At 38.3% G+C, this 24,500-nt stretch overlaps 1 protein-coding gene and 1 long non-coding RNA gene across 2 annotated transcripts in view; one reads left to right on the top strand and one right to left on the bottom strand.

Moving 5' to 3' along the window:
• The window catches only part of LOC311077966 (glucagon receptor-like), a 62,126-nt gene that overhangs the window by 36,926 nt on the left and 700 nt on the right, over nucleotides 1–24,500 (bottom strand). The window lies entirely within an intron of this gene.
• Nucleotides 2,899–3,403, top strand: LOC311074709. The gene is made up of 2 exons (XR_014604346.1): nucleotides 2,899–3,022; nucleotides 3,124–3,403. It is a non-coding gene; the product is annotated as an uncharacterized lncRNA (long non-coding RNA).

Below are 24,500 nucleotides of genomic sequence, written 5' to 3'. Positions count from 1 at the left end.
TTAATAAGCAAGAACACCCAGGAATACACAAAAATATAGGCAAGAGTTAAAACAAGCTTCATGTGTAAGAGTAAAAAAGTGCAGAAAAGAATGACAACTCATCAATTACCCAGCTTGCACAGCTAAACTAAATGGCTTTTTAAAAGTTAAATATTTAATAACTTATGTTTGAAAACAAATTTGACCATATTTAGGCAAGGCAAGGCAAGTTTATTTATAAAGCACATTTCATACACTATGGCAATTCAAAGAGCTTTACATAGAGAGGAATAAAAATAATCAAAATAAGCTTTACATAGAAAGGAATTAAAATATCACACTATGGCAATTCAAAGTGCTTTGCACAGAAAATAAGCACACAATAAAAGCAAGGGAAATTAAAACAGTTATACAAGGAATTAAAAGAGATAAATGATATAGTTATACAATGAAAGAGTAAAATTAGGCCTAATTAAAGTAGTAAAAAGATGATGCATAGAATCAACTTCTCATCTGGCAAGACACCGGTGTGTCATATATTGCATAAAGTTTTACTCTTACACTTTGTCTGTGGTGTTTATTTAGCTTCTTTTTGTATGCGAAGGAACAGACTAAAAGCACTATGGCCAAAACACATTTGAGTTCCTCTTACATCATCACAAGGGGTGTAACGGTTCTCGGTAAAAAATAAATAAATCGAACCACACTGTTCACCACCCACGGTTCGGCACACACTTGCACCGCGGTTCATCTTAAATCTGACGACGCTTCTATAAAATGATTTATTGAAATAACAACGCATAAAACAGACAAAGTTCTGCTAAAGCATGTTTTTGTCGACGATGAAGACTAATTCTAGGTTCCCAATACATTTCAACAGTGATGATAAAAAAAAGTGGACAAAACGGTCACTCTTTGTAAACTTTGTTCAGTGCGAGTGCCGTTTCTCGAACATGACCGTGTCACGGGGTGACGAAAATTCTAGGTTGAGTCAAGGCGGAACTAATGTCCGCCGGGATTTGCTTCCCGCCGCACCCAAAATAAGAGAACACCGGCTTAGTTCCGGGCGAGCGCAAAATTTCCGCACTCAGGATAATTAGCCGAAATTGCCGCCAGCTGTGCACTGAGACACGTTGTTATTAGGATGGGATATAAGGAGAGACGGACATGACGAGGGAGAGGTGAGGCGCGCAGCGCGTGAGCGGCCGTGGCCGCGGTCGCGGCGGGAGGCCGCGGGAGAGAGACAGACGAGAGAGACAGATGAGAGAGCCAGAGAGAACTTCGGCTGGATTGCGGGCGGAGGCCTTGGTGCACTGTGGGTCTGTTGAGTTGCGGTTTTATTGTGGAAATGAGCACGAGTGGAACCTTGCAGTGTGTGGTGGAAATGTGAGTGTGGGAATTGTTTCTGCTGTTCACTCGCAATCACAGCTGTCCATTCCTCCCTCTGTCTGAGTCCAGTGAAGAGCCTGCTAATGCTTGAAGAGCCTGCTAATGCTTGAAGAGCCTGCTAATGCTTGAAGAGCCTGCTAATGCTTGAAGAGCCTGCTAATGCTTGAAGAGCCTGCTAATGCTTGAAGAGCCTGCTAATGCTGTGAGTTACACGTGTCTATTCCTCTCTCTGTCTGAGTCCAGTGAAGAGCCTGCTAATGCTTGAAGAGCCTGCTAATGCTGTGAGTTACACGTGTCTATTCCTCTCTCTGTCTGAGTCCAGTGAAGAGCCTGCTAATGCTGTGAGTTACACGTGTCTATTCCTCTCTCTGTCTGAGTCCAGTGAAGAGCCTGCTAATGCTGTGCTGAGAAACGCTGAAGAGAACGCTGAAGAGAACGCTGAAGAGAACGCGGAAGCTGTGGATTATGTCCATTCCTCTCTCTGTCCGAAGGTGCTGAGAAACGCGAAGAGATACATGAAGAGATAACCTGAACTGAAGAGACTTTTAACATTGCTTTTATTATTTAATAAAGAGTATATTTATTTTGAATGCTGTGTCCACCATTTCCTTTGTGTCCACGGCCGGCTCCTCAGGGGCGGCACGCAAGCGAAGGGGTGGGCGGCCCGCTGGCGCTCCACCCCGACCTGTGACATAAAATGGCGTAGTCGGCAGAATGCCGCCCTGAGTTGAGCAACCGTGGGCCGAAGGTATGGCGACCAGTTTTTTTTTTCCTTTTTTTTGTTTATTTTTGCTTTGTTTTTTTTTTGTTTTCCTCTCCTTTTTTTTCCCTTTTCTTCGGCGTCCCGCTCCAGGGACTGGAGCGGATTGGCGGGGGGGTATGTCACGGGGTGACGAAAATTCTAGGTTGAGTCAAGGCGGAACTAATGTCCGCCGGGATTTGCTTCCCGCCGCACCCAAAATAAGAGAACACCGGCTTAGTTCCGGGCGAGCGCAAAATTTCCACACTCAGGATAATTAGCCGAAATTGCCGCCAGCTGTGCACTGAGACACGTTGTTATTAGGATGGGATATAAGGAGAGAGGGACATGACGAGGGAGAGGTGAGGCGCGCAGCGCGTGAGCGGCCGTGGCCGCGGTCGCGGCGGGAGGCCGCGGGAGAGAGACAGACGAGAGAGACAGATGAGAGAGCCAGAGAGAACTTCGGCTGGATTGCGGGCGGAGGCCTTGGTGCACTGTGGGTCTGTTGAGTTGCGGTTTTATTGTGGAAATGAGCACGAGTGGAACCTTGCAGTGTGTGGTGGAAATGTGAGTGTGGGAATTGTTTCTGCTGTTCACTCGCAATCACAGCTGTCCATTCCTCCCTCTGTCTGAGTCCAGTGAAGAGCCTGCTAATGCTTGAAGAGCCTGCTAATGCTTGAAGAGCCTGCTAATGCTTGAAGAGCCTGCTAATGCTTGAAGAGCCTGCTAATGCTGTGAGTTACACGTGTCTATTCCTCTCTCTGTCTGAGTCCAGTGAAGAGCCTGCCTGCTAATGCTTGAAGAGCCTGCTAATGCTTGAAGAGCCTGCTAATGCTGTGAGTTACACGTGTCTATTCCTCTCTCTGTCTGAGTCCAGTGAAGAGCCTGCTAATGCTTGAAGAGCCTGCTAATGCTGTGAGTTACACGTGTCTATTCCTCTCTCTGTCTGAGTCCAGTGAAGAGCCTGCTAATGCTGTGAGTTACACGTGTCTATTCCTCCCTCTGTCTGAGTCCAGTGAAGAGCCTGCTAATGCTTGAAGAGCCTGCTAATGCTGTGCTGAGAAACGCTGAAGAGAACGCGGAAGCTGTGGATTATGTCCATTCCTCTCTCTGTCCGAAGGTGCTGAGAAACGCGAAGAGAACGCTGAAGAGAACGCGGAAGCTGTGGATTATGTCCATTCCTCTCTCTGTCCGAAGGTGCTGAGAAATGCGAAGAGATACATGAAGAGATAACCTGAACTGAAGAGACTTTTAACATTGCTTTTATTATTTAATAAAGAGTATATTTATTTTGAATGCTGTGTCCGCCATTTCCTTTGTGTCCACGGCCGGCTCCTCAGGGGCGGCACGCAAGCGAAGGGGTGGGCGGCCCGCTGGCGCTCCACCCCGACCTGTGACAACCGTTCATTTACACCGTCATCACGCGGGTGTTGATCAAGCGTTTAAACTAAACTAATTTAAGCCTTGCCAATTACAGCGCCCGCGCTGTGAGAAGATTGTGTGTGTGTGTGTGTGTGTGTCCACTCATCTTTCAAGCCTTGCACTTCAACAGACAAATCCACACAAAAATTATGCCAACATGCCCGTCTTGGTGAGTATCTTAGCAGACATAGTCGGTTGATTCTTAAGTGAATGAAACAGTAGAGGCATGTGTAACATCAGTATATTGGATCCGTGCCTTCGGTCTTAAAATATTCCTGCTGTCTGTGTTTTTAATGTTTGTAGGAGCCATTTATTTGCCTTGTTTGAAGGATAATTGTGTTAATCTTTGTTTTCTTGAGAGGTACACCCTCTGCAGGACAGGGAAAGCTTAAAGGCCTAGGCCTGGCTTGTAGGAGCGTGGCCTGCTGGGTAGGGTTGGGCGATGCCTATCGATTTGGCATCAGACGATGTCTACAGTAAAACTTTGCGATGGACGATGGCATCCCAACCCTACTGCTGGGAGCACATGCTCTTTAGACCCTGCCTTCTGTTTGATTGCCAGCAAAAGTTGTTTTGATTTCATTAAGGCGAGACACGGCAGGCAAAAACATAGGGTTTTTTTTTCCCACTGGTCAATTTTGAGATTTTGGGATATTTGTCTTCAATAACATGTCTTCTTTCAGACTTGTGGTGAAAAAAAGTCAAACACACATTTAGGTCTTTATTTTATTACACTTTGTCTGTTTGCGTCTGTAGATTTCTCATAAATTCAACAAAAGTTGGCGTTGTAAATCATCCCTCTGCTCCCTGTCATCACATACACCGTTAGAAAGCTCTCTTTCTCCTGTACAATCCTGTCGGATCCAAATATGGTCTTTTCCTTTTTATCAGCAACCAATCGTGAAAGTAAAAGGGCTGAATGCGCAATGTCATTGGCTGATATAAATCTTTAAAGCCTGTTTTCTCAAAATGACTTTTCTCTCATACTCCACTTCAGTAGCACCTATATACACCAAACTCTCCAGTCTTGTACCTAGTTATATTATGAAGACATTTACAGAGGGATTTGTAAATATATTATTCCTAGCCTGATTTATATAACATTTTATTCCAAAAAACATGGCGAAAATCATTTTTTTAAGGCTATTGACAGTTTTTTCTGATTTACAGGATAACAAAAGTAGATATCCATGAATCCCTCTGTAATTTTTTTCCCATCTAATATGTGAACACAATGCAAAAAAGAATTTTGAACCTAGCCTCCAATACTCAGATTTCGTTTTTTTAAATATATGCAAATTAGTGCATATTTAAATATGCAAATTAGCACATAATTTGCATATTTAAACATTAAATTACAGAAAACTTGTAATACATTTTTTTCCTCATCTTAATGTAGGTAATCAACTGGGAAAGTTTCATGGTGATATCTGCTAGTTAAAAATTGTACCCTATTAACCTGTAGTGTTTTGCCTTAAGTTTGCATTACCTTTTCAAAGTTTACATCAGTTTATTTTCTGTAATCAAGTTTATTATTTAACAACAAGAAAAGCATGTGCAACTTGGAGGACAATGGATTTCTAAGACAAAGGAAGCGTCTGACCCCCCTGACCCAAGAAGCGACTAACGGGACATATTTTTTTTTATTATTATTATTAATTTGGTGCTTTTATGCGCAGCTGAGTAAACAACACTTGGGTTTACTGTATGTGTCTCAGACTCAGTGGATTTCAGTCATTTGCTGCCCTGATTGCACCTGCTTATCAAGCGTAGCGTCAGTTCTGGCAGGTCACGTTAGTCAAGCTCGCATCAGTGACTCTCAGCTGATCCACATCTACCTATAGGATAGTGTTGTTTTTGGCAGCCTGTTTTAATTTTAGTTTTAGTCGAGTCTTTGTGTTTTAGTCACGTTCATACTCTTTTTAGTCTAGTCAAGTTTTAGTCGACGAAAACTGATGACATTTTAGTCTAGTTTTAGTCAATGAAAATGGTATTTTAGTCTCTTTTTAGTAATGCAATTCTATTTAACCCAGTCAATATAGTATTTCAAACAAGGTTATCTTATTATATTTAGCATATTTAGGGCTGTGATGGTGGCAGTTTTTTTTACCACCGCGGTAATGGTTGGGGGGTTATTTAAAAAAATAAAAAAATAAAAACTCGTTTTATATTTCCACACAAAGACGCGTGATATAGCCTACCACTCTGCGCTCTGAGAGGGATGTGGGACACGAGCAGGAAAGAGACCATCGATCTCTTTATGATATCTTCGTGTTTTCTACTTGATGTAAATTGGTCTGAAGAGCGAATTTTATCCTCCACAAGGGCGAGATATTTAGGCTATGTTTGAGATTGCGCTGCCAGAGAAAGTGAAACTAAAAATCACCCGCGCGTGTGAAACGCGCTTTACAAATAAACTTGACGCGCCCTATGTCTAATATAACAAGCACAAACTGTATTAAAAAGAATGACATGCAAGTACAAATGTAGACTATCTGTCCTACAGCGTTTTTTCTACTTTACCACAGTAAAGAATACGAATATAATAGGCCTAATTAAAAGCGAACCAATGAAGAAACGTTTATAATCCCTTTAGAAAATGGGTGAGACGTGAGTGAAGATTTGGGAAAAGAAACAAGAGATTCCATGCAGAGATGAGTCACGATTTTTGGATATTCGATTAGTTTATTTAATTATAGAATATCGAATAGGTTGTGCGATTATTCTCTAAAATAAAATCTCCATGTTCTGGTGCTGATGCAGTGACGCGTTCATGTAACCAGAGACGCTGCCAATAACATACAGCTGTCACAAAGAACCGGCAAAAGTTATGATTATGAATGTGTCAAATATATCAATGAGACATTTTAATAGAATAACTAATGGAGTAATATTGTTAAATTCGCTGATAATCGGGTGACCAGATCGCAAACCAGAATTTAAACCCGACAAAGCTATGGGTTCACGCACAACTCTCTCATTCGTTGTGGCGTTATAACATTTCGTCTCGTCTCGTTTTGGTCAACGAAAATGAAGAGACATTTTAGCATAGTTTTTATTTTGTAAACCACATTTAGTCTCGTTTTTATTCGTCAACGATATTGCATTATACATGTATTTTAGTCAACGTCACATGACAAGCATTTACGTCTCGTCTCGTTTTCGTCAGGTGATAAAGGTTCGTTGACAACAATATTTCGTCATAATTTTCGTTGACGAAAGCAACACTACTATAGGAATACGACGCCTATCACTGTATATACACATATAAGCTCCTTCAGTATTATCAGCAGCTATCGCGTTTCTCAGGAGCTTAATTACCCTCCTCCCTCCCCAGCTCCTCCTGTCTCCAGTCAGTATGGCATTCTTACTCACCATGGATCAGAGTAAATTGTGAATTTCTTGAATTATGTTGTACTTTTAAAATCTTGAATTAATGATATCTGCAATACACTCGTGTTGGTTCTGTTCTGTTTACCTGCTGCTCTGCTATATATGCTATATATATATTAGGGCTGGGGGAATTAACGCGTTAATCTTTGCGATTAATTTGAGATGTTTAACACGTTAAAAAAATAATAACGCAATTAACGCAGCACTTTTTTTTACCTCATTTTAATGATTTCCTGTTGCGGCTGCTATTGAAAATACTGAAAATATGCCGTCCCGCCCCTCCGTGTTCGGCGATCAGGTTTCATTCTCGCGCAGCTTTCATGAGCGGCTCTTTTCCGCGCAGTGCTCTCCATTCCGTGTGTGTGTGTGTGTGTGTGTGTTGGCCGTGTTTGCGCTGCGCGTTCTGCTCTGTCGTCAACAGCCCAAACGTTCGAATCATGTACCGATCACGCACTGGAAAAGCAAAGTCCGCTCAAATAACGTGAAATTTCTCAGTAGTAGACTTCTGTTTGCAATAGCCCTACTGAGCTGGTATAGCCATGCTGGGCAACAATGGTAAGATGACCTGCTCTGATCACATATATATATATGTTAAATTGATTATGTTGATTGGTTATCGAAAAAGAATAATATATTGATATATTGATGTTTAATATTTTAATACAGGGCTATTTTCTGTTTCTTTTTTTCCTGTGTTGTTTAATTTAATTAGGTTATTCTAAGTTTAAATATTGATGATTACAAGCTTGGGGGAAATTGCAATTAAAGGTAGGGTAGGTAGGATTTTTATAAAAAACTTTTTTTCAAATTTGTTTAAACTGTCTTTATATACCAATACATAATTAAAATGTAAGTGCTCTGAAAAAGAGAGTTTAAAAATCGAGTGACTGTAGACCTTTTAATCTACAATAAACACTAGAGCCCGACCGATATGGATTTTTGGGCGCCGATGCCGATACCGATAAAAAAAAGCCAGATACCGATATATCGGCCGATATTATTTATGTGTATATTATAATACAGTAGCAATATTATTTATGTGTATTATAGTACAGTAAGTTTGGACACACTTTCCAATTGGTGTGTACAAACTTTTGATGGGTACTGTATATAGAATACACAGTATAAACAGAATAAATACATAAACGGTTTGCAATGATCACTCAAATGTGGTGATCAAACACTTGTGTGACAAAGATAATGGAGGCAGGGTGAATGATAGAATGAGAATTTGAGCTGTAACCAAGCTAGTTTGCATTGCATTTTATATTATATTATATTCTAAATACTGTTGCATAATCTTCACTAACGACTTTGTCTTTTAATTTAGTCACATTATTTAAAACATAACTTGTATCAATAAATATATCAAAAGTGTCACTGACAAAACCTTATCTTCTATTTTTAATCTTAATTTCTCTAATATCTAGTGGAGGAAGAACTCAGATCTTTTTAGTAAAGTAAAATTAATAATATCATAATGAAAACGTTTATAATTACATATGTACAGTAGTTTTATACTATTTTAAATAAGTAGTAAGCAAAATGTACTAAACGTGAAACTAGGGCTGGACCCGAATATTTGAATATTCGTTCGGTGGGTTGGTATTCGATTTGAAAATTTGACATTCGAATATTCGTTTTTGTTTTTTTTTTACATCTGGGATCCCCCGCGAAACGGTTCTCATTCGCGCTTGAATAAGGCCGGCGACACACTGACTGCGTGGCATGGCCATTTTTATTTCGGCTCCCATGTTAACAGGTTGGAGTTTGCACACTGCCTGCGTGTGACACGCGTCTCTCAGGCACGGCTCGAGCCACGCGGAAAACGCATGCAAGCTAGAAATAGAACCGACGCGCAAGTGTTCCAGCAATGGGAGTCTTCTCTGGCAAGAGCGCAGAACAGCGGAGTTTGTATGGACAAAGTGCATGTCTGAGCTTGTGTTTTGGATTAAGCTGTGTTGCTTTGACATTGTGGAAAATAGAATAATAGAAACAAAATGTATTAGCCTTTTTACCCGTTATTATCAATCTAAATTAATCTCGTTTTTAATTTAACTTAATTTCGTTTTTCTTTATTTAAATTTCGTTTTTCTTTATTTAAATTTCGTTTAATTTCTTTATTTAAATTTCGTTTTTTCTTTATTTAAATTTCGTTTTTCTTTATTTAAATTTCGTTTTTCTTTATTTAAATTTCGTTTTTCTTTATTTAAATTTCGTTTAATTTCTTTTTTTAAATTTCTTTTTTCTTTATTTAAATTTCGTTTTTTCTTTATTTAAATTTCGTTTAATTTCTTTATTTAAATTTCGTTTTTCTTTATTTAAATCTACCCTTTACTGTGTCAGTAATTTTGTTAGTCAGAAAAATATTAGACTACCTTAAAAGTATTGCTTAATTTAACAGACCTGTGTGTGTGCGTTTTATATCACTAATGCAGTGTCCATTCTCGGACGCGTTCTCTGCCTGTGAGGTGCGCCGCTTCCCGCTCGCGCTGTTCTGTAGTTTACTAAAAGTGTATTAATTCTGAACGTGTCGCGTCTCGCGTGTCCATCTGGCTACTCTTAATGCAAAATGGCACTATATAAAGTGTTATAATTACATAAATTATTGGAATATTGCTTGATGTTGTAACATAGCAGAATGAGCTTTAACACTGTGTCTACACCGGACGCGGCTGTTATTTTTTTTGCCACTTTTGCCAGTTCTTTGTGACAGCTTTTAGGTGCTTTATTAGCAGGGCCAGCGCCATCCTTACATAAATCACTGCATCGCTGCATTTTTTTAAATATTAATTTATCGGCCATTATAAATGCCGATACCGATAGTTAGGAAAATGCCTTATATCGGCCGATAATATCGGCCCGCCGATATATCGGTCGGGCTCTAATAAACACAGCTCATTATTTCCATCCGGGACGAAACAATTGATTGGTTTGGGCGACTGTCACTCACTCTCGCAACCATGGCTACCACCCCTGTTGCTAGATCTGCCCATATGCGCGTGCACCCGTTTGATTTGAGGGGAGTGCAAGAGAGGCGCGGAACCTACGAAGAGTAAAATTATGGCAGAGAGAAAGAGCATTCAAAATTCAAAGCACCTGCATATGCAGTCAGCGAAGGCAAACAAGGCAAAAACTACTTCCTCGGACCCTGGTTGCCCGCACTCTTGAACGACCTCCTCTGCTTCGCCCTCGACCCCGGACCTGTCCTCGAACCGACGATGCGGTACTTGTCTCTGGAGTGTAACGTTAGTCCTCATCAGAGTCAACAATGTTTTCATCATGTAAACTCTTACATGCAAATCACCGTATATGTTATGACTCTTACACGAAATTCACCTTCATCACAGTTTAACTGATGGTAATGGAAAAACGTGTATCAATGCAACCTGTTTTTAGCTTTGCCTTATAAATATAGCTTGTTACCTATAGCCTAAATATAGCTCGTTACCTATAGCCTAAATATAGCTCGTTACCGAATCAAACAAAATATATTTTAAACTTTACCAGTATCGATATGCTAGCTTGATAGTGAGTACTAAAAGCCATCTTATTTGTTTATATTTATAGTGATAAAGTTAGGTATTTTATTACATGTGATTCTGACATGATGTCACTGCATGCACTGCGCTCCTTCCTCTCCACTCGTCTCAGGTAAATAAATGCGTCTTCCTGGCGTCGCGCGTTCATGTGTTTTGGGGGCGTGGCTTTGGAAGGAGCCCAGAAGGGAGGGGGTGGGAGTGAATGGAAATAATGAGCTGTGTTTACAACAGTCGTGAGAGGTCTACAGACACTCGATTTTTAAACTCTCTTTTTCAGAGTACTTATATTTTAATTATGTATTGGTATATAAAGACAGTTTAAACAAATTTGGAATGTTTTTTTTGTTTAGAAAAATCCTACCTACCCTACCTTTAATTGCAGCAAATTGTGCAATTAATTAGTTTTTTTTTTTTTTTTTCATTTCCCAGCCCTAATATATATGCTAGACTGCACGGATGCTGTTCTCTGTTCTTAGATCTGTAATGTTTATATATTGACTGATGTGTGTATGAAAGCACTGTTTGATTTTGAGAACATATTTTGAGCCGAGTGTTTGACTTTGCCAGAAGAGGTTTTGTTAAGTGTAGTTTGAAGATTTGGTTTTGTGTTTAATGGTGTGAGAAAATGGGTGAAGGGTTCAAGGCATGTGTCTTAGCAATTGTGAAAACCTGTAAAAAGCTGTCTAGTGGAAATACTTTATATAATGACAAGTGTGAAAGTGCTGATGTGTCTGTCATCTGAACTTTATGATGCGTGATAGTGTCTTGTAAAGGACCACAAACTTTAATGTTCCTAAAAACCTTTAATGTCTGTGAGCTGAGCAAAAGGAGATAATATTACACACACACGGACACACACATACACCCACCCACACACGTCTTATATACACACACACTCACTTACGCACACACACACACACACACACACACGCTCTTTCTCACAGACCCACAAACACGCACACACACACACACTCTTTCTCACAGACCAACAAACGCGCACACACACACACACGCGTGCACACAAACACTCTCACACACACACTGTCATACACCCACACACACACACTTATACACACATACACACTCACGCACACACACACACTCTCCCACACACACAGACTAATGGCACTATATGGCATAGTGATCTTAATTACATATTGTTTATAACAATGGAGCTAAATTATTTAAATAAGAGTGTGGCAGTATGAGTCGTAACAGATAGTCTTATAACAAAACCACCCACACACACACACACACACATGCAAACACACATTCTGAATGACTGTACTTTACTGAACTACATTTCCTGAAGCAAATGTGATCAGCGCTCGATCATGCAAAACATCCCATCATGATGCGGTTGCCAGGGCGTTGCTAAGTGGTTGCCAAGGTGTTCTAAGTGTTTTCTTCCTGTCCTGCTCCTTCATCTCTCTGTGATCTTCCGATCTCAAGAAATTCGATTGTTTTTCACCTGCTTTATTGTTTGCCAGGTGAGAACCGGCGAGTCTGAAGCACAACTACAAGCTGGAAAATGTAATGTATCATTATTGTCCGTTGAATAATGAATGAATGAACGATGAATAAGTTATGCACCAGAGTTTAATACTTAGAAGCTTTTAACAAAAGCAATGTCTCCTTTGTATAAAGAGCCATATTCTGTTGTGTTTCTATGCTGTCCATTATAAAAGCAGCCCACATCCCTGTTCTTCATTATCTAACGCTTCATTAATATTCAAACAACATCAAAGACCAATTCATGTTCTTAATGGAATTATGACAGATATAAGAAAGGACGTCATACATATGCACCTGAATTAATTAATCTGAGTGCTTCAGAAAGAGCAGACTCAAATGCATAAAACGTAATTATATATAATTTAACATACATAATTTAACAAAGCAAAAATCAATAAATACAAGCTCAAAACCGGTCAGACTGAGACCAGATGAGATCATCTGAGACTCTCCGCCCGTTCAAGTATTCTCTCGGCGCTCAAATCTGAAAAAGGCTCATTAGCATAGATTAATCAGTGCTAAACGAGTCTGTAACGAACTCAAGAAGCCACCGTAATGATTTCAGCTTCTGCTACTGCAAGAATCACTATCAGTGCGTGTCTCTTTTGATTATAATGAATTATTTAATAATTTCAGCGTCTGATAAAGAAAAGTTTGTAAAATCACCATTTCTTCATTGACAGCCTTTCAAAGTAAGTATTAGATATTATTTGGAGTAAAAAGTGCTAAAAAAAGACTCAAAACTCCCTGAGCGAACTGAGTCAAGCTGAACAGACTCAAGAAACTGAGTCTGGATCCTGAGCTCTGAGTGATTAAATGATTAAACTTCTGTCATCACTGTCTTTCTTTCTTCTGTAAAACTCTTCTGCTGCTCTTCAGTTCAACACAAGCATGACGGCCAATGAACTGTCCAGCTCAAGAAAAGCCAAAAAAGCACCATAAACACACAATTATCCCAGCCAACAAAAATAGATTCAAAGAGCGTTTTGCTAATGTTCACTTAAAATATAAAAACATTATTTATGAATGTTTTCTTGGTTCTACGAACATTAAGGGAACCTTCCATTTCATCATTTTGCAAACATTCAAAAATATATTTCCCATATATGAATGATCAATATATTAAATTGTTTAACAGTATATTTATATTACAGTATATTACAATATATTGAATAATACATCAGGAATTGCTGCATTTCATATATTGAAAAAGATGTGAGAATATATTAACTAATATATCATAATGTATGTAATTTTATATTCAGTAATACACACTTCATAATATATAGATGTATATGTGATCAGATATGGTAGTGCATGTGTAATATATTGCAGATATTTACTCATGTAACATAAACAGACATATAATGTTATATATTTCTTATTTTTTTTAATTATTAACATTATAAATGTTTCATATTTTCAAGCTAGTTAACAAAAGCACACCTGCATATCTAGCCAAGAGCCTAGCACTGTGCTGAGGAGTGCAAAGAGACATTACTTTTAAAAACACAGTAATTATATTTTTAATGGTCTTCGGCCGAGATTATAATCTAAAATAAATGGTGTTAGGCCAATCATCAACCTCACCGCAGGCTCTGCTCTTCAGCACAATGGGAACCCCAAAAACTCACGCCGCTGGCAAAACCAGCAATGCAGGTTTGAGAGGTGGCGCCCCGACAAATCTCGCGAGAATCACGACTTGCTTTACGGCACGACGTCTCATACATCAATCATTGAGACAAACGGAAACGGCATAGTGTGCCTTTAATTTTAACATTTGCTCTCCTTTATCAGTCAGAAGCAAAGCATGCTGGGAACTAGAAATCTGACGTAACTCATGACGTGAATGTGTATGTGTGTCAACATACGTTCACATTTATATGGGAACATGTATGTGCAATATATGTACACAATAAAGGATACAACTTTGTGAATATTACATGTAATGCTATTTTTGTCTTCATTTTTATAATATATAGCCATACATGATCAATATTGCAGTATATTGAAAAATATAAGCACTAGTTTCCCATACGGAAATGTATTATGTAATATATAGCATTATATTTTGCAGTATATTCCCATATATTTTTGTTCCGTAAGGGATGGGAACGCTTGTTTCCGCAACAGAATGAAAAATAAAGAAAAGTCAGAATTGCATGATATTAAGTCGCAATTGTGTGTTATAAAGTCAGAATTGTGAGATGTAAACTCTGTAAATTGTGAGATAAAAAGTCACAATTATCTTTTAAAAAGTTTTATTCTGTAGCGGAAACAAGCTTTCATAGAAAGTTATTGTTGAATGTTCTCTGAACAAGAAAAAACAAGGAGAAACGTTTAAAAGACGAGCATCAAGCTAAAATGTTTCACAAAAGAGCCTCCAAGAACGATGTATAAATAAAGTTTTTGTGCTAATGTTTTGAGAAGATTATTAAAGACCAGAAAACTTTAAACAAACACTCTATTAATGTCACTGGAGGAAAAATCTGTTCATAACTGTGAGAGAAAAAAAGTTGAGCACTATATTTGAAGTCTTCGTAAGCCATATAATCATGTGTGTGAGAAACAGACTCTCAAACCTCACTGAACTGCCATGCGCATGTTGAAGTGTTTGCATTCAGCGCTAAACCCAGTCTCTGTGTGATGAATGGCTCCGAGAACTAATGCGCATCCAGACTCATAAATACACATCACTATTGATGAACTAGCAGCCTGAAATAAGACTGATTATATTTTCTTTAAAGTAATAACTCTCTTTCTCAGGGAAACAGCCCGGCTCTGCTCAATCCATTCAGGTGTGTGTGTGTGTGTGTGTGTGTGCCACCCTATGAGACGGACCAGTGATTCATAGCCCCACCTGAATACAAACACACTTTCAGTGAGCTCTGAGGGGGAAACGATCATGTTAGCAGGGTTGTGTTTCTGATCACGTAGTGTCACGGTTTGATGGCAGTGACGGCAGTGAGTGTGTGTGGTTCAACCTGAAACACACACACACACACTGCAGTAAATACAGCCGAAGAGTCGAGCAGTCCAAGAAGATGAAACACACTGAACACACCTTCATCCTAAACCAGGACTGTCATCCGGACGCTTTCCGCCAGCAACAACTCACAATCTTAGTTGAACAAAATATAAGGAATACAGAAATATTATTATATGTTACTACAATAAAATATATACTGACTAAAAGATACATTTTTATTGCTTATTTTCCTAAGTGTGAGAATCAACTGCTCTGCTTTTGACAGCAACCGAGAAATCAGTAATGAGAGACATTTCTGATAACACACACACACACACACACACACACACACACACTTAAACAAACACATGCACACAAAAACACACACACACACACACTCACTCAAACAAACACACAAAAACACACTGTAAAAAATGTTTTTTTGGTGAAGTAAATACTACTGAAAAAACAAACAATGTAATTTACATGAAAAAGTTAGTTCAGGCAAGAATTAAAAAAACGAAGTAAATTCCATATCAGTACTTAATTCAAGCGAGTAGAAATGAAAGCGTAAATATCAACTCAATAAAATTAAGTAAAAATTACTCAGCTTTTCTGATACTGGGGTTCCCATCATGCACTGGACCTTGAATAATTAATGAGGTTAATTTTTCACTGGTTTCCAGCTGTATTTACACTGTTGTATCATTGCTTTTGTTGTCAGGATTAGTAACTTGCCATTTTGTGACATTTCGAGTAAATTTTCTGCTCAAAATGACACATTCAAACACAAAAACGATCCATCAAATGTTACTGTCAATGTGTATTGTCTACCAAGTATTGAGGTCTTTGCATTCACATGATGCTTAACATCTGACATGCTGTAGTATAAATTACTTAGATAATCTAAGTAAAGCACATACTATAAATGACTGGTATAATTCAATATTATTGTTTGAGTGAAATGTAATGCAAAGGAAGTTTCAACTAAATCGATATTAATCAACCTTTTACTAGCCAAAATTAAAATTACTTATTTTCTTTGTTACTTTCACTTAACTAGGATAAGTAAAGTTTACTTAATTCCATATTCCAAGTAAATTTAACTTAAAGATTTCTAATTAAAGCTACTGATGAATATGTTTAGTAGGGATGCAACGATACCATTTTTTCAGAACCGATCCGATACCAAAAATTCTGAGTATCGGCCGATACCGATCCGTACCGATACCAGCGCAGTTTTTTTTTAATCAAGTAGAATTTCTATACAGTAGAACTGAAAAAAAGAAAAACAACAAAAAAAAAAAATATGATCATAATCTGACATAAATGCTATTATAAACTAGATTAGTGGATAATTCAGCAGTAAAATTTAGTCTAGAAAAATCACGAGTGCACAATAATTGTATAAAATTTGAACATTTTGTGGAAAAAAAATGTTTAGTGGGGAACAAATTAGAGACAATAAGTGTAACACTAAAATACATTCATGAAAAACAACAACAAAAAACAAAAATATAAATTATTTTATTGCCTACAATAAAATTGAGACATTTTTTAAATGTATAGCACAGCTGTTTAATGAGGTAGCAACATAATAGATAGGACAGAACAAGAACGGCTATTGATAATGTTTCATTGCGTCACTGTATTATGATATGAAAGGCTCCAATGCAGTGCGGCACACAGCGCTTATGCGCATCCCGAGCGCAGCATGATGCGCTTGAAGCAACACGAGTCACAGCGCGCAGCGCGTCGAGTCCGCATTGAAAAGTTTAGAGCACAAAGAAAAGACATATTGATGCGTAGTGTATTATACAGTATCTATCTATGCAATAGTCTATTCAGCATTTTCTTTTAAAAGTTTTAAATTTCAGTTACTGTGCGCGTGAAGAACAAATAGTACCTGACTTTACTCCAGTGTTGTGATCTAACAGACACCCTTAGAAAGTAACATGATTAAGGTACAGCAATAAAGTCCAGCAAGATAAAGTTGTTTTATGCGAAACCATAGACCTTTATCTACAGATCAAGTATAATAATAGTAACATTGAATCATCTTGGAGAGAGTTTCATCGTGTTAACTGTCGTGACCGAACGCGACGCACTGTTTGATGCTGAATGGAGAATGACTGACAGCGCAGCTGAGGGAAACGTTTACGTGATCTTGAATTTAACGACTTAAATATTAATTTCTATCTCACATTATACTATATAATGGCTTCAGAACACTTATAATATTGTGCACGAAAACGTATGGTGCTTTATAATGTTTGTGTGTCTTTTGTGGGGCTTAACAATAACACTGAATAGTATACGCACAATATCGGATTTGGATCGGCCTTGTCTGACCGATACCCGATCCGCCAAAAATGGCAGTATCGGAGCCGATACCGATACTGAGTATCGGATCGGTGCATCCCTAATGTTTAGGTTTTTACTTGGCAAATCTTTGTAAATTTACTAGCATTTTCTGAGTGAAAAAAGTTGCCTAGCTTTTTTCAAGTAAATCCTACTCCAATTTTTTTTCAGTGCACACTCAAACACACATACACACACACACACTCTCTCTCTCTCTCTCTTCTCTCACACACACACACACAAACACACACACACACTCAGACACACTCAAACAAATACACATGCACACACAAACACACACACTCTCTCTCTCTCACACACACACACACACACACACACACACACACACACACACACACACACACTCAGACACAAACACACATGCACACACAAACACACACGCAGACACAAACACACACACACACTCTCTTTCTCTCTCTCTCTCTCACACACACACTCAGACACACTCAAACAAACACACATGCACACACACACACACTCTTTCTCTCTCTCGCTCTCACACTCAGACACACTCAAACAAACACACATGACACATGCACACAAAAACACTCAAACACAAACACACATTCTCAAACACACTCTCTCTCTCTCTCTCTCTCTCTCAAACACACACACACACACACACACACAGACACACTTAAACAAACACATGCACACAAAAACACACAGACATACACACACACACACTTCTACATGTCTATAAAACACACACACACGGATGGAGAAACAGTAATTCATACAGTAATGGTTATTTCCACTTTTCTATCAACAGACTCAATTAGGCTAAATAAGCTACAGGGGATTTTACATCATGGCAGAGAAGGGAAAATAGCACAAAAATAACTTAATTGGCACAATGACACACAGACACACACATAAATAGCTCAGTCTCTAAAGAATAATAAAGAAATAGTTAATTACTTTTAGGAGACCTTTTTCATCCAAAATTACAATTCTGTCATTATTTTTGACATTCAGGAAATAATATTATTTCCACCAATGCCATTTTAGTATTGCTTCTCTAGTATGAACACACACTCCGCTTCACCACAGCCACCGGTGACATGAATAACTGTCTGTTTCTTACACTGAGCTTTTGCACACATATGATATGGACCATGAAATATTGACATTTTCAATGGAGGAAAAGATTCCTTTAAATAAATCAGTGAACAAGATCCTTATTCTTAATCCTAGGGGTGGGCGATCTGATGATTTTATATCGTGATCGATCTTGAAGACGTCACATGATCTACTTTTCAAGCTCATATCTTTTATATCCTCGTAATAGTGTTATTATTTCTCGCATAACACAGTGAAGCAGCCCCTGCACGAGAGCAATAATAACTGATTCTCGAGCCATCGATATCAACCAATTCAGCAGCATCTTCACGGACAGCACCGGGTAACGTCGCACGTAAGAGGGTATATCTTAAGCGGCTTCCTAAGGTATGGTTCGGGGAACACGCCTAGCAATGGTATACCTTTAGTTAAGTTATACCTTAACACTAGAACTACCGGAATTCCATAAACTACTAGAACGACCATAGCGGTCATTCTGACCGTTCATACTTTGACGTTCATATGGCCGTACTGAACGTCATTTTCGTCATGTCATATCTATTGTACATGTTAACCTTCTCTTTTCCAATGAAGCTTTTAATTCCTGTCGTCAAAGCCCTTAAAACAAGCACAAAAGAAAGATTCCCCCGACAGGTGCTGTCTCTATTTGAGGAACGTTTTGCGTCAAAATAATATTTTTTTCACCGCACTCACCACGTGAATAGACATGCACAAAAGTTAGGAAACGTACAGCCCTGTTTGTAAATAAGATCAATAATCAATACAAAATCTAAAAATAAATGGATCTACAATGATAGGTAATAATAAACAGGACACAAAATGTATTGTATTTAATTCAAATGAATGTGAAAATGTATACAAACAGGCTAAGAAAAAAAATGAACATTAGCTAAACAAGAAAACGAACTGCTTTAGAATGATTCGTTTCAGTGAACAAAAAATATTAACGAACAAAATCAGGTTAACTGCCCATTTGAACGGCGCAAACACCCCGCATCATTGACACTTACGCACATTCCACACAGGTAAACACTGCCTTTCGTGTGCAGCTCCCACACACTTTGTGACATTTGGCACATGTCTCCTTGGTTTTATTTTGTTTGCAGTTCCTCCAGTTGTATGGCTTTTGATTCCATGTGGTCGGAGCGAAGTTCGCTCGCCAGTCGTGTGATGAAGTCCCTCCGCGAAACTTGCAATGTAGCGGACTTATGATATCTATAACGCTTGCGGTCAAAATGACCGTTATGGTCATTCTAGGTAGAAATAGTCATAACTGTTGTGTGTTTTGTGATTTTAATAAAAGAACAGTGTCAGAATAAAATATACACATATTTAGGAAAAGTCAGAGTCCTACAGCCACATTTATTTTATTTTAACAAAGTTATTACACTGTAAAATTTAAAAACGGTAAAAATGACCGCCTTGGGAGTTCTAGTGTTAAGAGTCTTTGTAGTGTGCTAAGAGACAACGTTATCGGGAAACGCAGAAACCCAAAACATATGTGAAGAGGAAGCAGAAACAAGTGATATTATATGTAATCACATGCATATGTAAAATGATCATCAACATGAAACAGCATATAAATCAAAACTGTCTAATGTTTCTGAATGAAATGTCGACCCAGGACGAGTTATAGGACTGTGAAGCATCTGTGTTTAGATCATCGTTCTGAATCTGATCTGGATGTAGAGTTTAACACATGATTTGCTCAGCTTTTTGCACAAAATGTTGCTTTTTTAAACTTACCCATATTTAAGTGTTGATAAAAAAATGCATAAAGCTAGAATAAACTTTTTTTTTTTTTTTAATGTATTGAGGGTCTGTTCTTTCTTTTGACATATTGCATGTTCAGATATTCACACAACAAAATATTCTGGGAGCCCATGATTTTTTTGTGTGAAAATTATAAAAAATGCTGGCTGGCAATTTAAAAAAAAAGAAAGAAAAAAAGCTGGCAGGGAAAGAGTTAAAAGCCTTAACTTAAAGGAACTGTATGTAAGATTGTGGCCAAAACTGGTACTGCAATCACTTTCAAATTACTGTAGAGCGGTGTATCCCCTCCCCCCTGACTTGAGGTTGCCAGATATGCTGCAGAATCCAGCAGGAACGTAGGCTGACACGTTTGTAGCTGCAGCTGTGGTAACTAGAGCTGAGCTGGCAACCCGGATGCCGAAACACTACTGACTTCGTGATTGGTAGATAGGTGGAGGGTGGAGCATCAGGCCAAAACACAACATGACAACATCAACATCAGTTGAGGGCTGCAACTATCACTTTTAAATGACAATATCCTGGCCGGACTACTGTTGTCAGTGATATAAGTATTTGAAATGAACATGATTGCTTAATGTCTAGTGACATATCAGGGCCATTTTATGATTAATTGAAATACATTTCTTACATACAGCTCCTTTAATGTCCAAATCAGTCAAATCATGTAACGTGACTGTCGTGAAATAGTCTTCAACGGGACATGCTTTAAAAGTGTTACTAAAAGTGCATTAAGCTGCTAAAGAGACTGATCCTCACACGCTTTCTGTGTCGCACTGCGAGACGGAGCGAAACACGGACCAGCAAAGTATACTCGGGGATTAAGACGCGAGCCTAAGCGGTCAGATATACACAAAAATATGTCAAAATGTCGATCTTGGTGAGTAAAGACAATCAGTTATGTCTTAAGTGAATAAACAGTTGGGAAAGAAATCAGATGCGGATCAAAATATTGGATCTGTGCATTCAGTCTTAAAGCCTAATGCAAATCCCTGCTGCGGTCTGTCATTAATGCACAGCGAGAGACAACATCACTCACTGCTCTCGGCTGAATGACTTTCATAAGAATCAGTCTCTGTAATTCATACAGTGAAGACTATGCAGTTTTAAAGTTTAACTCTGGGTTTAAAGGGGTGGTTGATTGTGATTTCACTTTTTTCATTTTAAATAGTGTGTAATGTTGCTGTTGGTGCATGAACATTATCTGCAAAGTTTCTGCGCTGAAAGTTCAATGTAAGCAGAGATATCGACTTTTAAAAATCAGGAAGTTTAATGCCTACAAAAACGACTCGAATGGGACTACAACGAGGTACTTCCCGGGTTTTATACGTAACTAACCCATGCAAAAAAGGGGACATGGCCATATTTCTGCGGCTTTGTCGAAGAGGAGGAGTTATAGTGGAGAGCTGTAGCCATGCTGTCGAAAGTGTGTTATTTTCACCCAGCCGCCAGGTCTTCTGTGTTCGGGCTTCATACGGACGCTGTAGTTTGTCAACAATGGCTAAAATTTATGTTTGATTATGTTCCTGAAAACTTCAATCGTAATAGCTCTCTGTGCTGCGCATTTTACGGAAGACAGCTTCCAGAATCTCCACGAATTCAATGCCGGATTCAACAAGAAACTGTTACTAAAACATGAAGCAGTTCCAACTTTACAACCAGAGACAGCAGTTGTTGGGCCACAACCTGTAAGTAAGACTTAATAATTTTAAATGTATTTGCATGTATAATTTCAGACGTAATGTTTTAGTTTTATCAAGGACGTAAACAAATGCCAGCGCTGGCTTTAGTAGCCACTTACACACGTACAAACGCGTACAAACATTTTGAACCTGAATTTGTAATTATGCACTAATTTTGTAAATGTATTTTCCATGTATATTTTATGACGATCGATTTGATCAAGAACGTAAACCAATGCCAACGCTGTTTGTTTATAGCCAGTTAGTTCGATGCTATTTTGTGTGTATAAGACAAACTTGTATAAAGTTTTAAAAAATATATATGTAGCCTAATCGCAACAGCAAACTTCAGCTGCTGAAGTTAAAACAATAACTTTAAAAACGGTATTACTCAGTCATTTATTCAGTTATATTAAATGTTTAATCAGGAGAAAACCGTATCTCAAAAGCTACCAAGCAGCAGTAGCATTTTCAAGTAACAGCATATCGAAATACATATATAATAGTAGATTAGAATAGAATAATAATAATAAAAAATGTACCATTCAGAAACGTTTTGTAAGAGCCGTGTTTGTGGAGGTTGCTTGACTCTCTTCATTGCCGCTTTCTGGGTCTGATATTTACATTTGACCGGAGCACATGCAACTTTCGCCCGTAAAGGTAATGGGCGTGAAGTTTCCGGACAACATGCACTACGCAGTTTAGCCAATTACAACACATCGGCCCAACTAACCAATCTGAGCCCATTGCCTGTTTCCGAGGGAGTGTTTTCATAGAATCAGGAAGTCAACCGGTCGTTCAAATGACAGAGGAGAAAGCGGCTTACAATAAAGGTGAAATTTATGAAAAATAAGACTTAAACAAAAAAAAAAACCCCGAAGACATGTTATATTGCACCCCATAAACACAATCATGCAAAGAAAAAAAGCAGTAAACCACCCCTTTAATGACTTTTTTTGAAAACTGATTGTTTAATGCAATACGGTGTTTTAAAATGTAAAAATAGATGAAGTCCATAGGCATATTCTCGATAGTACATGTCAAAATTGGGGAGATCACGATTCATATTGCTATTGTTTGTAATGAGATCGTGATATGAAATTTTGGGAAGATTGTCCACCCCATACTTGATCATACAAGGCAAGGCAAGTTTATTTATATAGCATATTTCATACACTATGGTAATTCAAAGTGCTTTACACACAGAAAGGAATTAAAATAATCACAATATAAAAGCAAGGAGAATTAAAACTGTTATAAAAGGAATTAAAAGAGATATAAAGCTGATACATAGATCTCATCTGGCAAAACACTGGTGTATCATATTTTTCACAGCTGCTTGATTTACTGTGAGATTTCCCCAATAATAAATAATAATTAATAATATTTAAACACTGTAAGAGTGGTGTGGTTTCAGACCGTTGTTTGGTTTATTCTGGGACACACACACACACACACACACACCCCAGAACACCCAAACCCAGAGCAAATAATCCGCTACTGCAGAAACGCTCCTGTAACAATCCCAGGAGATTAGTAAGCATATTTGAGCTCCAGTGCAGATATTAAAATATTGCTGATCATGTTTTCACTGCATCACATTCAAACACTCCAGGAATATAATGTCAATAGTATCCTCCTGTAACGCGCCACTGTTTGCTTGAAGCTCTGGATGCCTGCTTCTAATTATGGATCAATTTGCAATACTAAACTGTCCCTCACACACACGTGCTTTGTTCATGGAGAAGCGATGTGTGCAGCCTCTGGAAGCAGAGCACACACACACACACACACACACTCAGGGGAATGAATGACCTCTGCATATGATAAACACTTAAGCCAACATCTCCTTTAATGACCAGACAAGTGAACATCACCGGCCAGCGTGAATAACTATCTCGTGCTGTGCAGACTGTTCACTGAAACTCACTATTTATAGTCATCAACGTACTGTTCATCACTTCAACATCATGAACATCATGAATATCACAGCGACTGAGGGATGATCTGGAGTCAGATGAAAGCTCTGCTAACTAAACTATCACATGTTTGAACAATACCATTCCTCATAGAATAATACAGGACACTTTTTTTCAAGTCATCTCAATGGAAAAAAGAGTCCCAATCACCCTGAATTCACCTCACACACACACACACACACACACACACACACTTTAGACTTAATGGTTTTTATACTGTACAAACTGTACCATTACACTAACCCGACCCCTAAACCTACCCATCACAGAAAACTCTCTGCATTTTTTACATTTCCAAAAAAAAACTCATTCTGTATGATTTATAAGCTTGTGTACCCATCGCTGTACGAGTCCCCATGAGTCTGTGTGCATTCAAGTTGAAGTCCCCACCGGGATAGAAAAACAGATACACACTAACACACACACACACACTTAAGGTGCATTAAACAAAAATGCAGTTGTTTCCTTCAAGGGGCTTTTTCTAACTTAACATGATTCATAAAATCACTTTTATTTGCATAGTAATTGGTGATTTTTCACAATTTTACACCCAACTTTCAATACATTTTTGTTTTTTAAAATTACACATATTACCTTCTAATATGACTAGTAAATAATAATTTGCTCAAATCACAATAACAATCAAAAATGGTCAAG

The sequence above is a fragment of the Abramis brama genome, assembly GCF_963993115.1.
Source record: "Abramis brama genome assembly, chromosome: 2".
In the NCBI taxonomy this organism is placed as follows: Eukaryota; Metazoa; Chordata; class Actinopteri; order Cypriniformes; family Leuciscidae; genus Abramis; species Abramis brama.
The sequence above is the reverse complement of the archived record's forward strand: the minus strand, read 5'-3'. Positions and strand labels throughout refer to the sequence as shown.